We start from the raw sequence: 12,511 nt of genomic DNA, 5'->3' as shown, positions 1-12,511 counted from the left end.
CAATTGGTAGGAAGTTACAAACCGGTGCAAAAAAAGAACAGATCAATATAATAGTGCTACTAGTGGCTCCAATTAAGTCAGCTAAAGTTTCACCATTGACTTCAGTGGGAGCAGGAACAGTATTGCTGACAATTTATGACAATAGAATCCTAGGCTTATAGTAGTCAGAGGTGGAAAACAGACACTGGATCACGGTGGTTAGAAGGGGAATGGGAGTCCTCAGCCTTATTTCCAGCTCTGCCAATGACTATGAAACACCAACACCACAGGGGAATGGAGGGGGGATAGCAGCAGTCAGGATCAAATTGGGACCTCTCAATCTTAACACATGAACCTCTGCTGCCTGAGCTAAAAGATTCCCCTCTTTTAGCCCAGGCTGTAGCAGGCTCATCAAACTCTAGTTGGCCTCATCACCACTAGAGGGAGCAAAGCATCACTCGGAGGTGGTATGGCCACAACTATATGACTGTGTCTTGTCTACACAAGAAAGTTGCTGCTCCTTTGTATTGGTTAAAGAGTGCTATATTGATTTAGCTTAAGTCTATTCCTTCCCAACATTCTCATGCAGACAAAGCTTTAGGCAAGTCACTTCTCCCATTGGGTCTCAGTCTATAGCCATCAGTAAAATGGGATACCGCTACCTACCTACATAGCTCGCAGTATGGGTGCATGCAGGTATTCTTATAGATCAGCATACACTGACATGCTACACTAACTGTTTTACAGACAAGGAAGGTGACTAAGTCCCTTCCTTCTACAGCTTGCAGTCTAAATTAGGTTTGCAATTGTTTTCTTCAAGTATCGGTTTATGATTTTCACGTTCTATGCCTCCGGGGGCTACGTGTGGACCAAGAGAACATGAGAGCTGACCTTCTCATAGTATTGCAATTCCTACGTGGTGGAAATATCTAAGACCAGAAACTCATTATTTCGACCTCTGAGGAAAAATATAGTCCAGAAAGAACAAACGCATATAAACAAGATTTTCATATTTATTCGGAGGCCTCTGTAGCCTGAATACACAGCCCTACCTACCTCACAAGATGTTGCGAGACCTCACAGATTTCTCATTCAGGGCTAGTCTACACTACAAGTGGTACAGTTGTAGCAAATCTGGTGAAGACTCTCTATGCTGATAGGAGAGAGCTCTCTCCTATCGGCACAGCAAAACCACCTCTGTGCGAGGCAGTAGCTAGGTCAGTGGGAGAAGCTCTCCCACCGACATAGTGCTGTCCACACCGGCACTTAGGTCAGTGTAACTATGTCGTTCAGGGAGGTGGCTTATTCACACCCGTGAGCAACATTGGTTATACCGATATAAGTGGTAATGTGTACAGCCCTCACTGCAAAGGGCTTTAAGATGAAAGAAGAGATTCAAGGTTAGGTGGAGAAGCAACAAGGTGGACAGTGCTGGGCGGCGAGTGGCACTTGCTTAGGAAAACCTCTCCAGAGAAGCTCCTACAGACCTTCTGCCACAGCTTAAAACTGTTTCCTCCAAGTAGAGCCCACAGGGAGGAGCTGATGAAGTCTTGCTTTGGGGGAAAGGCACCTCTAGTAATAAAAAAAAAAAAAAGACAAAACAAAATCCCAGACAATATCAACAAAACAGTTCATAAATTGGCATCAGCTCCTTAGAGCTTGAAGTCAACAGAGCTACTCATGCGAGCAAAGGCAGCAGGCTTGGGCCCTATGCTGGAACAAGGTCTATTTAAGTACAAGCTAAAGATTTCCATTCCAGAGACCAAGGACAGAGGTCTACAGTGGGAGCGCTTGGCCAGTACTCTATACTAGTATACAGGTATACCATACCGGCGAAGTACTCCCAGTGAGGACACAGCTTATACCAGCAAAACTGCATTTTTTGCTGGCATAGATTATCCCGTCACCCACAAGCAACATACACCATCCTGGCAAAAACTCAGTTTGCCAGTCTAACTGCATCTACCTGGGGAACTTTTGCCAACACAGCTATGTCGGTCAGAGATCACACCTTGTACCACCGTGACTTGGCCAGATTTCCCAATAAAATGCCATAAAAGCCACCGAGCAAGATTTGGAGGCCAGAAAATGAACATTTTCCCACTACAGAGGCTTATAAACAGGCTGTATTAGTTTATTTGTTGACAGGTAATGGCAAAGCTTTTAGTGCTTCAGGGTGACAAGTATAACATACAAGGCAGGCAACTAAAGAAATAAGCGCAATTACCTCCCAGTGCCGTGCCCCTCTCCCGGTTGGATTGATTTTCCTAGGGGCTACAAGGCTTTCAGACTTCATTGTCAGTATCCCCAAATTAATAGGTGTAAAATCAATATGTTTTTGGCTAGCTGCCTGCTAACGGGTCACCAGTGAAAATGTAACCTGTAAAAATCAATTAAAAATGTAGATGGAGAAGCAAATAAAATAAAGGCAACTCCTGATCAGATGTCACTGGGTGACTAAAAGCCAGCACTAAATCACAGCGACCCCACTACAGTGAGTTATACCACAGGCTAAAATGTAATAGTGTTGCTTTGCTTCCCACTGGCTAAAATGGTCTGAAATGCAAGGTCTTATTGAAGGTGTAAGATACAAGAAGTATCACTGCTATCAGGCACTCGGGGCCTGACTCTTCTCTCACCCACATGGGTGTAAATCAGGAGCTGCACCACTGAAGTCAATGAAGTTTTATTGGTGGAGGTCAGAGGAGAACCAGATCTCAGTTGTGATAAAAAGTGCATCCAAAGGCCTTTAACTCACACATGCTCCTCTTTGGAGCTGCCACGCTGCTGTTACTGTTAGAACTATGGTTTCATAGGCAAAGAAAGCTTGGGCGAGAGTCTCACCTGGTGTAAACTGGTACAGATCCACTGGAGTCAATGGAACCAGGCCGATCACACTAGCTGAGGATCTGACCCACTGCCTATAGGTGGGTACATCGTTTTAAACTAAGAATGAAAAATGCCTCTGAATTGCTTCATAATTCACCACAACTATTTTGAAACCCTTTTCTTTAAGTAAGTGGAAGTCTGGGTTGCAGTGTAGGTTGCGGTACATGGAATCTTTTGGAACATTTCCCAAACTCTGTGTATAGACAGTACAAGAACAGTATATCAGAGTCTGCTGTTTTGTGGCTCATGGCAATATACCCCCTCACACCCGTATTTCAGGAGTGAGAACCACAGCACAGTACAGGTTTCACAAGACCACTGGTGCACAAGCAGACACACTGCCAAGAAGGAAGGCTTTTTTATATCTTGATATCATTCCTAACCCTTATCTGTGGATGCTTCCAGTTCTACACTTAGCCATTCCCCCTGCTTTGCCATGCTCAGGGTTCCTCACCTACTCTCCAATCTTCAATGGGATCACAGGCAGGTTTGGCTGATTCTCACCTGCTCCTTCAGCTCCCCCACCCTAACTCTTCTCCAGCTGCTGCCAATTTTCTCTCTCATCCATTCCTGAAAGCCATTAAAGACAAAAACAAAACACAACCATGCCATCTTGAAGCCTGGATCCCAAATTTATTCACCGCCCATTTGCTATATTCATTGCCCATACATCTAAACCAATCTCCTGTCTAGATCAACCCACAATACTGATCCACAACCTTGGGGGCCCAACATCCCTTCCACCTCCTTTGCCCAGTCCCAGTTCTAAGATCAAGAACAGACACCGCTGGACACGTGACAAAGAACTAAAGAGGCTGTAGGATGATGCACCACCTGGTCCCATCCCCTTCTAGCCAAAACAACTCCCGAACTCCCGGCCAGTTGTGATATACTGAGAATTGCTTCCTGAAAGAAGATTCTGAGGCTGACACAGCTGAGCTCATTACAATTACAGGGAGGTAGGGCTGCATTACAATACGTATGTGTCTATAGCATAGACCCTCTTTTTATTAGAGAGGTAGGAGTACCCCTATTTTCTGGCAGCTGGGAATGCAGAGGAGCAGAAAGTTTTGTTGACACTAATTCCAGTCTCCTAGTTGCAAAGGATACCAGGAGAAGGTTAGTGTAATACACAGCCATTCTACAAACTAAGTCGCACCGTCCCCTAATGCATTATGTGGGGATTCTGCTTAGTTACATACTGTAGTACAGAGTATCTATTAGTCATGTATTAGGCACCTAACTCCCATTGATTTCAATGGAGTTAGACACCTAAATGCCTTTGAGGATCTGGGCCATAGTGTACACAGAGTAGAGACCCATCTGCAACCAGAGCTGGGAGCATTCAGTTAGAGACAAGTTCAGAGGCTCCCAGCTTGTGTGTCAGGATCAAAGCACACACTGTCTAGTTCTGAAAACACATTATGGCTGGAGCGTATTTTCCCCCTACAGCTGACGTAGATCATTAGATGGATGTTCCCACAGAGCAAGCTGCTGACCATACTGTCATCTCCTTCCATCCCTCAGACCCTCTTCATGTGCCGCAAGAAATGAATGTTCGTTCTCTAGGCCCTCTTAGCCCCTTTGTTTCTGATTTGTCTTCTATGTCTTGGGAACTCTTTGGAGACTGCAGATACCCTACACGTGTCCTCCTTGGCAGGCAGTCTGGAAAATGCCAGCATTGGACGGACATGAAGTTAGCAGTTGCTGAATGATTATAGGACAATATTTAGGTCAAACCACAGACAGTCATGGAGAGGGGGCGCGGAGGGGATATTTTCAACTCCCGTTTTGGATTCTTCCAAATTTCTAAGAAACACACATCAGTTATTCCTCCCCTTAAGAGACACAGTGAATGGCTTCATGCTTTTTACCTTTCCGCCTAGGTAAATCTGTTTTGCCGTTCCAACTGGGGAAAGTATTCTTTTTAACTTACTGTCCCAAACTGCTGTGCATTGTTAAAATATTTGCTGAGGTGGCTGTAGAGATTCCCACATTAAATGCTGTGAGATTCTATGGAATGAAAGGCACTATGAGTATAAGACATTATTACTATCATGGCCTAAAAATAAAACTGATCTCTCAGCATCAGAAACAGCAAATACCTAAACTATGGCACGTCCCCTGTTACCAGAGTACTTGACTACCTCATAATTTTTTATATTTATCTTCACAATGAGGATAACTGTACAGATGGGGAATTGAGACACAGCAAGAGTAAGTGACTTGCCCAAGATCACACATTAAGTCTGTTTCAAAGCTGGGAATTAAACTTAGGACTCTTGGATCCCACATACCATCCTAGCCACTGCTCATCCTTCCGCTCTTAAAACATGAAAATTTGTTTCCATGAAAAATGTTGGAATTTCAAAGTTGTTTTCATTTCAAAAGGATTTGAAACACTTTTTCATTTTTTTTAAAAGTTGAGCAAAATTGTAGGGGAAATTTTTTATTGAAACCATTATCCAAATAATCAATGACATTTTTCATTTACCGAAGACCAGGTTTCCAGTAAAAGGAACATTTCAATAACTTCTTAGGTAATATTTTTGATAAAAAATCTCCCCACTCTGTCTTTTTTTCTAAAAAAAAAGGCACTAAAAGTTTCATAAAAATAAAAAATGTTGACATCAATCATTTATTTAGAAAAAAACATTTTTGGAAAAAAGGCCATTTTGGGGCTAAAACCTTCTCATTCCACAAATGTTGGCCAGCTTTATTTTCAAGGCACGTTTAGCCATGTCCCAGCAATTACAAGAACCTACTTCAATTCTGCACTGTCTCAAATGATTTAGAATAAAGAAAAATCACGCCGATACCACAGTTCTGGGCTTGATATAAATACCTAGGGAGAAAGACTCACCAGAACTCAATAAACAAGACTTAAGCGCTCTCTGCCTTTATACTGGAGAATCACTCTTCTGTGTTCCTGAAAATACCAAAGCTTAAATCAATGAAAAAGATTGTCTCCAAGATTTTGGAGGCTCCCATTAATTGACTGACACTACATCTCTTGCATAAAATGATAAAGTCACTTTTGTACCAACACACACGGTATCTACCAAGACCTCCGCTCAGAATCAGCAAAAAGAGAAAGAACCCTAACTTTGTTTCTCTGACGTTTCGCCACAGCTAGGGAAGAACATGTAGAAAGGCAGCTGCACAAGTTGTGTAGAAGGAAAGCTTAATCACAGGAAAGCAGGAACAGATAATATTATATTGCCTTGTCTTCAGGGTCTGGCATTCACATTTTCATAAAGTGCCTAGAAAGATAAATCACTATACTAATAATATTTGTATTGATTATCTAAACTGGAGTAGCAATTGACTCCATTGTCTCACTTCCTCTTAAATTGCTCACAGATGGGATCCTATTTCCTATTCTACATTTCTAATGGGAACACTTAAATCACAGTATAGAATTATACCACCCCCACCCCATCCCACCCCCCCACACAGAGTTAACCAACAGGAAAACCCTTTCATAACTTGTATGAAAATAAATATCTTTCATTGGCACTCCCCATGTTAAAACTTTACAGGCCAAATTCTATGGGGGAGGGTGTCTCTAAACACTGCACTTTCACTATTTGGGGGGACCTAATATATCTGTAGGCATAAAGGCCTACATTTTCAAAAGTGACTAGTGATTTTATGTGCTTCCATTTTTGGCTATCCAACTAAAGACGCCTTAAAAGGAGCCTGATTTTCAGAAAGTGCTGAGCACCCCCACTTTGAAAAGCAGGACTGTTTAAGGTCTCTCAGGGTGAGCTCAGAAGTGAGGAACCCACTTTTGGGGTGGGGGGAAGGGGAAATCAAGGCTCATCTACATTTGCACACAAAACAGGTGGACTGCATCTGGGCGGTCAGATATGGAATTAACCATTGTTCACTCATTGTATGCTAGACTTTGGAGTCACAAACATTGTGGATGTATGTGCAAGGGCCTGCTGAAAATTCACTGGTTGAAACAGATTTTCGTAGCCTTGGTTTTGTTTTTTTATTCCTCATCTTTCTTGAATAGAGCTCCCATCACAAATGCAGATCACAGCAAACACATGCATACACCCGCACACACACGCCCCTTAAATGTACAGATGGCTCAACTAAGACAATTACAATATATTTCAAATGGTTGCTGAACCTTCCAGAATAGAATCTAAGGTGACTATCACCCAGCTCTCTCATAGCCCACAGAACCCTGGGAGGCTTGGCTACAGAGTTACTATTAGTGGTTCAACAAAGCAGCCGGTCTGCTCACAATGTTTCTAATTCATCCAGCTGCTCTGTCACTCGTGGCGTACCCTTGCCTGCTTTCAAAGGAAAACTTTGCCACTGGACGCCTGCTCCACCCAAATTAGAAGGGGAGACAATCACACACAGAGAATGATAAGGAGATGTTGGGGGGTACAGGGGGGAGACAACACAGCAGCTGGACAGCGAAGGCGTTCCTGGCTTAGCCCAATCACACAGCCCTGTATGACTGTACAGCTGCCACGGTGAATGATCATCGCTACGCTGAGGTCAGCTCTGCCCCCAGGCCAAGTAAGTGAAAATAAATGATTTAGAAGATAAAAGGTCTTTTTGAAAAATTATTTGTCTTGTTGTCGTGTCAAAACTGTAACGGCAAGAGACTGGGGGCAGCAATACGTAGTTTAAATAGGAAACAGCCATCCTGATGTTTTGACTGAATAAATTACAGAGCAAATCACAATTCATTCAGAGTATCTGAGGATCTGTACTGTGATAGGCAGGTCCTTTTGCATATACCTGGGAAACAAAGCAGATTCTAAATGTCATGCTTGTAACTGATGCTTGTGGAAAGATGTCCGTGTTTAACTAGCCACAGTAACTGCTTGGGATATCTCCTCTTGCTTCTAGGTAAACACTTTTACTCTGTGCCTTCCGGGCACTGAAAGGGGGTTTGTTTTTCTTCCTCCCCTTCCCAAGGGAACCACTCTCAGTATAAACTACAGTAGGAAGGGAAAAGGTTAATGGGTTTTCCCAAGGCAACTTGCCTTTAAGGTGCCCGGGATACGGAGGGGAGGGAATGACTTGCTAGACATGGAACAATGGCCCTGGTATTTTGCATTGTTTCCAGGCTTTGAGAGAGAACAAATGGGAGTCATTAGTGAAATGAGTTGAGAGAGTTCTAGGCTAGCTGTCAGCCTGCCAAGCCCAAAGAACTGCTACATTAGCTCGGTAATTTCAGAAAGCACAGGCTGGCTGAAACCTAAGAAGGAATTTAGCAATTACAGGAGGTTATTTTACTATACTACTACTTTCCGCACCCTTCCCACCCCTCACCGCGGAGCCCACCTACTCGACAAATGAAGTCTCCAGCAGGGAAGGATTGTGTCTAATGTCTATACTGCTATAAAATGCTCTACATGGGCTTGTACACAGGCACCAACTGGAAGCTCAAGCTAGTACTGAATGCAGTGATCACAGCTGAGTGGTCCATCACACAGAGGATATAGCACCGATACTCAGAGTTGCTCTGGCTCCCCATAAGTTTCCAGGTGGTATACCAGTGCCAGATTTAACCTTTAAGGTTCGAGACCTGACTACCGGGGAGACTGACTCTCTCCCTGGGTCATAATGCCATAGCTGATGTGAGTGGAGACGCTGGAGATGATCCTCCTTGATAAGCAGGGGGAGCTACTGACACAGGGTGTTCTCCTTGTCTCTGGAATTTGCTTCCCGCCAGGATCTGCCAGGGCCCACACTTGTTAATATTCTGTGAACAATGTATTGCCCATCTTTTCTCACAGGCAACTAGGGCTTGATCCAAAACCCAAGGAGGTCAGCGAGAGTCTTTCAATGGACTTTAATGGGCTTGGGATCAGGTCCTCAGAGAGGCTGGCAATCTAAAGGTGAAGGCTTGGAAACTGAAAGACAGTTTAGGATGGGGGGCTCCTCACTTCTGGTGCTGTCCCCAATTATAAAGGAGATTACAATAGTGTTTGGGGCTAGTGCGTAAACTGGAGTGTCAGGGTCATTCCTGTGGAATATTTTGACAAGGGTCACGCTAGTGCAATACTGGCATGATTGTGCTTTAGAGAAGAATAGCCTCTAATAACAAATTATAATAATAAACCTACATATAACACATTCCATCCGTAAGAATCCCAAAGCAATTTACTCACTATGGGTAAAATTAATCCCAGGACAGAAGGTCTCACTTAAGCCTCTATTTTTATGGCTTAAGTGGTGCAAGGCCTTGATCCGGCCATAAGTCACCCACCTCTGAAATACTGCCATCTCTGAGGAGGAACACACCAGCCAAGGGGTCAACTGGTACAAAGTATGCCACACAACAGTGAAGGGAAGGGAAATCACTTCTCCTGGATATAACTTTAAACTCACACACCTTCCGGTACAACCTTAGACTGTGACTTTAAAACAAAACCACACAGCTGTGCAGTACAAATGAGCCAAAGTGCCTTCACCCATCCTAGAGAGCTACATCCAGCCAAGTGAACCGGACACAAAGATAGTGAACAAATAGGATAGAATGTCTTCTGCCTTTTGTGAAATGAAAATAAATGAAAGGCTCTAATGTTTCAGGTCACTGATCTCTATCTCGCCTATCTGTACCATTTATCTGAGATAGAATATAAAGGTTCCAAGTCCTTCTTCCTTCCCCCCACCGCCTTCCAGCCCATTTCATTTTCTGAATGAAAAGAATCACTTAGACACCTGGTAAAGTAGTAATAAGTTTGTAACAAGAATATTGTTTTTTCTGGGCCAGAACAAACTACATCAGAATAGATTAAAGGATCCAAAATAAACGTGTAATCTGTAAATAGATTGTCAGTCTTTTCATTAATTTCTGGTGGGTTAAGAGACAGTATTTTTGCATATATATATATATCGCCTTTTATCTGAGGATATCAGAGCACTTTAGGAACAGCAATTAAGCCTCACCACCCCCCTAGTGAGATAGGTAAGTATATTTAGATTAATTAGTGTTTCTGAAAGCAGTAGGCATTGTTATTAGATTTAATTTAGTCTGATAATTGACTTAGCTGTTCAAATGGATTTTCATATGTTTGAGAAGGGATAAAAGCCATCCGACTAAAAGGATAAAACAGACTCAATTAATTCTATTAACAGACTTAATTTTCTGTTTAATAAATCAGACACATGGGGCCAGATCCTGGCCTCAGAGCTAAGGCCGCTTTGCACAAACCCAAAATTGAATCCCCAGATTATTACATTAGCTATTTTATGGACCTCAAAACTTGTATTTGTCCTTACAAATGGCATATGCACACCTGTATCAGGTGGCTGGGCTGCCATACTTCCTCCGTTTAGATCTTGGTTTCTTCCTACAGCAGGTGTCTAATACACATTACAGTTTGTTATTTTACTGATTTGAAGCTGCATGAAATTGTGCTGCAGTGATCACCGAGTCTATGAGCTCTGAAACCACCACAGCACTGCCTGGGACCTCACTTTGACTCCATTTCTGTGCATCCTCTTAAGCCAAGAGGCAAGGAAAGTTTGCACAAGTCAGTAAGGCTGCAATAAATCAGCCAACTCTCCCTTTCCTGAAAACCCAAATAAACCCCCCCTCTCCATCCTTGTAATGAATCATTTGGATGCTGGATACTCAGAAAGAAAGGTCATTTCTTCGCTTGAAGACTAAGCCCTAAACCACCCTCCCATCTAAAGAGTGAGACAGCAACTGGGGGATTCAAGTGTCATCTGGGAGAGGCAGATGAAAGGGTTCAAACTCCCAGGTTAGGGAAGGCTGCCCCCACCTACCCACCAGCCTGCATCCTCTCTGAAGTGATACTTCAATGTTCGGAGGCGCCTGTGGAAAACACACCATATTATACTTTGTTCCAGTTGTGATGCCCACACACTTCCTTCTCCTTCTCTAGACTTGTGCCCGCAGCAGCGGCCTTTGGAGCTATTTCATACGCTCGGGCATCTTTTCCTTTGTTGCAACTTCTCAGACGGATTCCCACTCTCCCTGCAACACTGTGACTCTCTTTTACATCCATTGCTAATGTTATTGCCAAGACAGGCAGCGTGCTCTAGAGGAACGAGCATGAGATTGGGAATCAGGGATTCCCAAAATCTAATCCTGACTCTGACTCAGTGGGCCAGATTCAGAAATGATGAAAATTATACTCCAAAGGAGGATGAAGAGAGGATGTGGAGAAGGAGAAGGGTCAACCAATGGGTGTGAGACAAAGGTGCCCTCCAAACTCTGTGTTAGAGATACACCTAACAACTTTCAGATCTGGATCCAAAGTTCAGGAGCGTTCAGATCCAGTGTCCTGGTCCTGATCAGAGGTGACGCCTTAACAAAGCCTCTGGGGGCATTTCTGGAAAATAATTCATTCTATGCCATCGCCTTGGTAGTCAGGGTTGGCTGTTGCACAGATGATTCTTCACGTCCCTGACCCTGACATCTCTCCACTCCATTATCACAGGGGCCACATCCTGCATCTAAGGCCCCACTCACTGCCACATGGATTATCATGCTTTGAGTGTTCCTGTGCCATGTGTGATGGTGAGCAGGTTTCCACAACCCTTACAGCTGGTCTAGAGGTGGGAGGGGTTTGCAGCTGGTCAGGGAGGCTTGTTATTAGGATGATGCAAGAGGGTTTTAGCAACTGGAATAGATGGGTTAGGGGAGGGCTGTCATTACTGGGCATGGGTCACAACAAGGGTGGTAGGGAGCTTTTCAGCAACTGGGAGTGGACTGGGCTTCCAAGGTGGGTGGGCTGCAGCAGGTCATTGAGGGAGGAGCGCCTCAGCGCATGACAGGAGGGGACCGCAAAAAAGGCAGGGCTCTGTGCTGCCATTCACTTGGTGCAGGTCCAGGGTTGGCCCTCCTGGCCACTGCACAGTTCCCTATGGGACCTCAGCATCCTCCTCTTCTGGAATGTATTCCCCATCCTGGGGCCTAGGAGGCGTATTTATGACGACTGTGCAGGCACAAGAGGGACAGAAACATGACAAAAGCAGCCTAATGGCCTAAAATCAGCAGCCAAATGGTCTTCTCCACCCCATATTACTTAGAAATGTTGGAAAAGCAAAGGCAACATCTAGAAGCCGACCCGCCTGGCCTTTCTTAGCTATGTAAAGGGCATGATGTAGAACAAACTAGGGCTTTGGCAATACCAGAAGGGTCATTTTCACAAAGATCAGCTATTTCTGAACCATTTCTCCCGCGGCACACAGGACTTATCCTGCCCCGCTTTATATGCTCCTTGCACACTGGCAGAGGCTGTCCCTGTGTGGCATGCCTCTATGCCAGCCATGTACTGCACGTTAATGTCTGCAGTTCCCTGAGAGAGAGAATTATTTTCAAAAAAGTTCCCCCTTCCCCCACATCCCAGTGCTCGTACGTACAACATACCCAGTCAGAGGCAATATATGTTCATGAGTTTCTGCAGTGACGTATCAACCAATGGGCCAAACCAGAGGGCAACAGTCAATGAGGCACAACATGCAGCGTTCAGAAAAGAGAAAGAAATAGGATTACGCAGATGAAGTTTCGTAAAACGCTTCCATTTCCCTTTTGATAGGATGCAGTTGTGTGTTTTGCTAGACTGAGTGGTGCACTCACAGGAAACTAGAACGATGGGCTCTTTGATGCCCTGGGTCTCATCCTGCAAGA

General features: G+C 44.1%; 1 protein-coding gene across 7 annotated transcripts in view; it reads right to left on the bottom strand.

Annotated features, from left to right (window-relative positions):
• The window catches only part of FGF18 (fibroblast growth factor 18), a 94,021-nt gene that overhangs the window by 55,597 nt on the left and 25,913 nt on the right, over nucleotides 1-12,511 (bottom strand). The window lies entirely within an intron of this gene.

The sequence above is a fragment of the Mauremys reevesii genome, linkage group 8 (assembly GCF_016161935.1).
Source record: "Mauremys reevesii isolate NIE-2019 linkage group 8, ASM1616193v1, whole genome shotgun sequence".
NCBI classification, from domain to species: domain Eukaryota; kingdom Metazoa; phylum Chordata; order Testudines; family Geoemydidae; genus Mauremys; species Mauremys reevesii.
The sequence above is the reverse complement of the archived record's forward strand: the minus strand, read 5'-3'. Positions and strand labels throughout refer to the sequence as shown.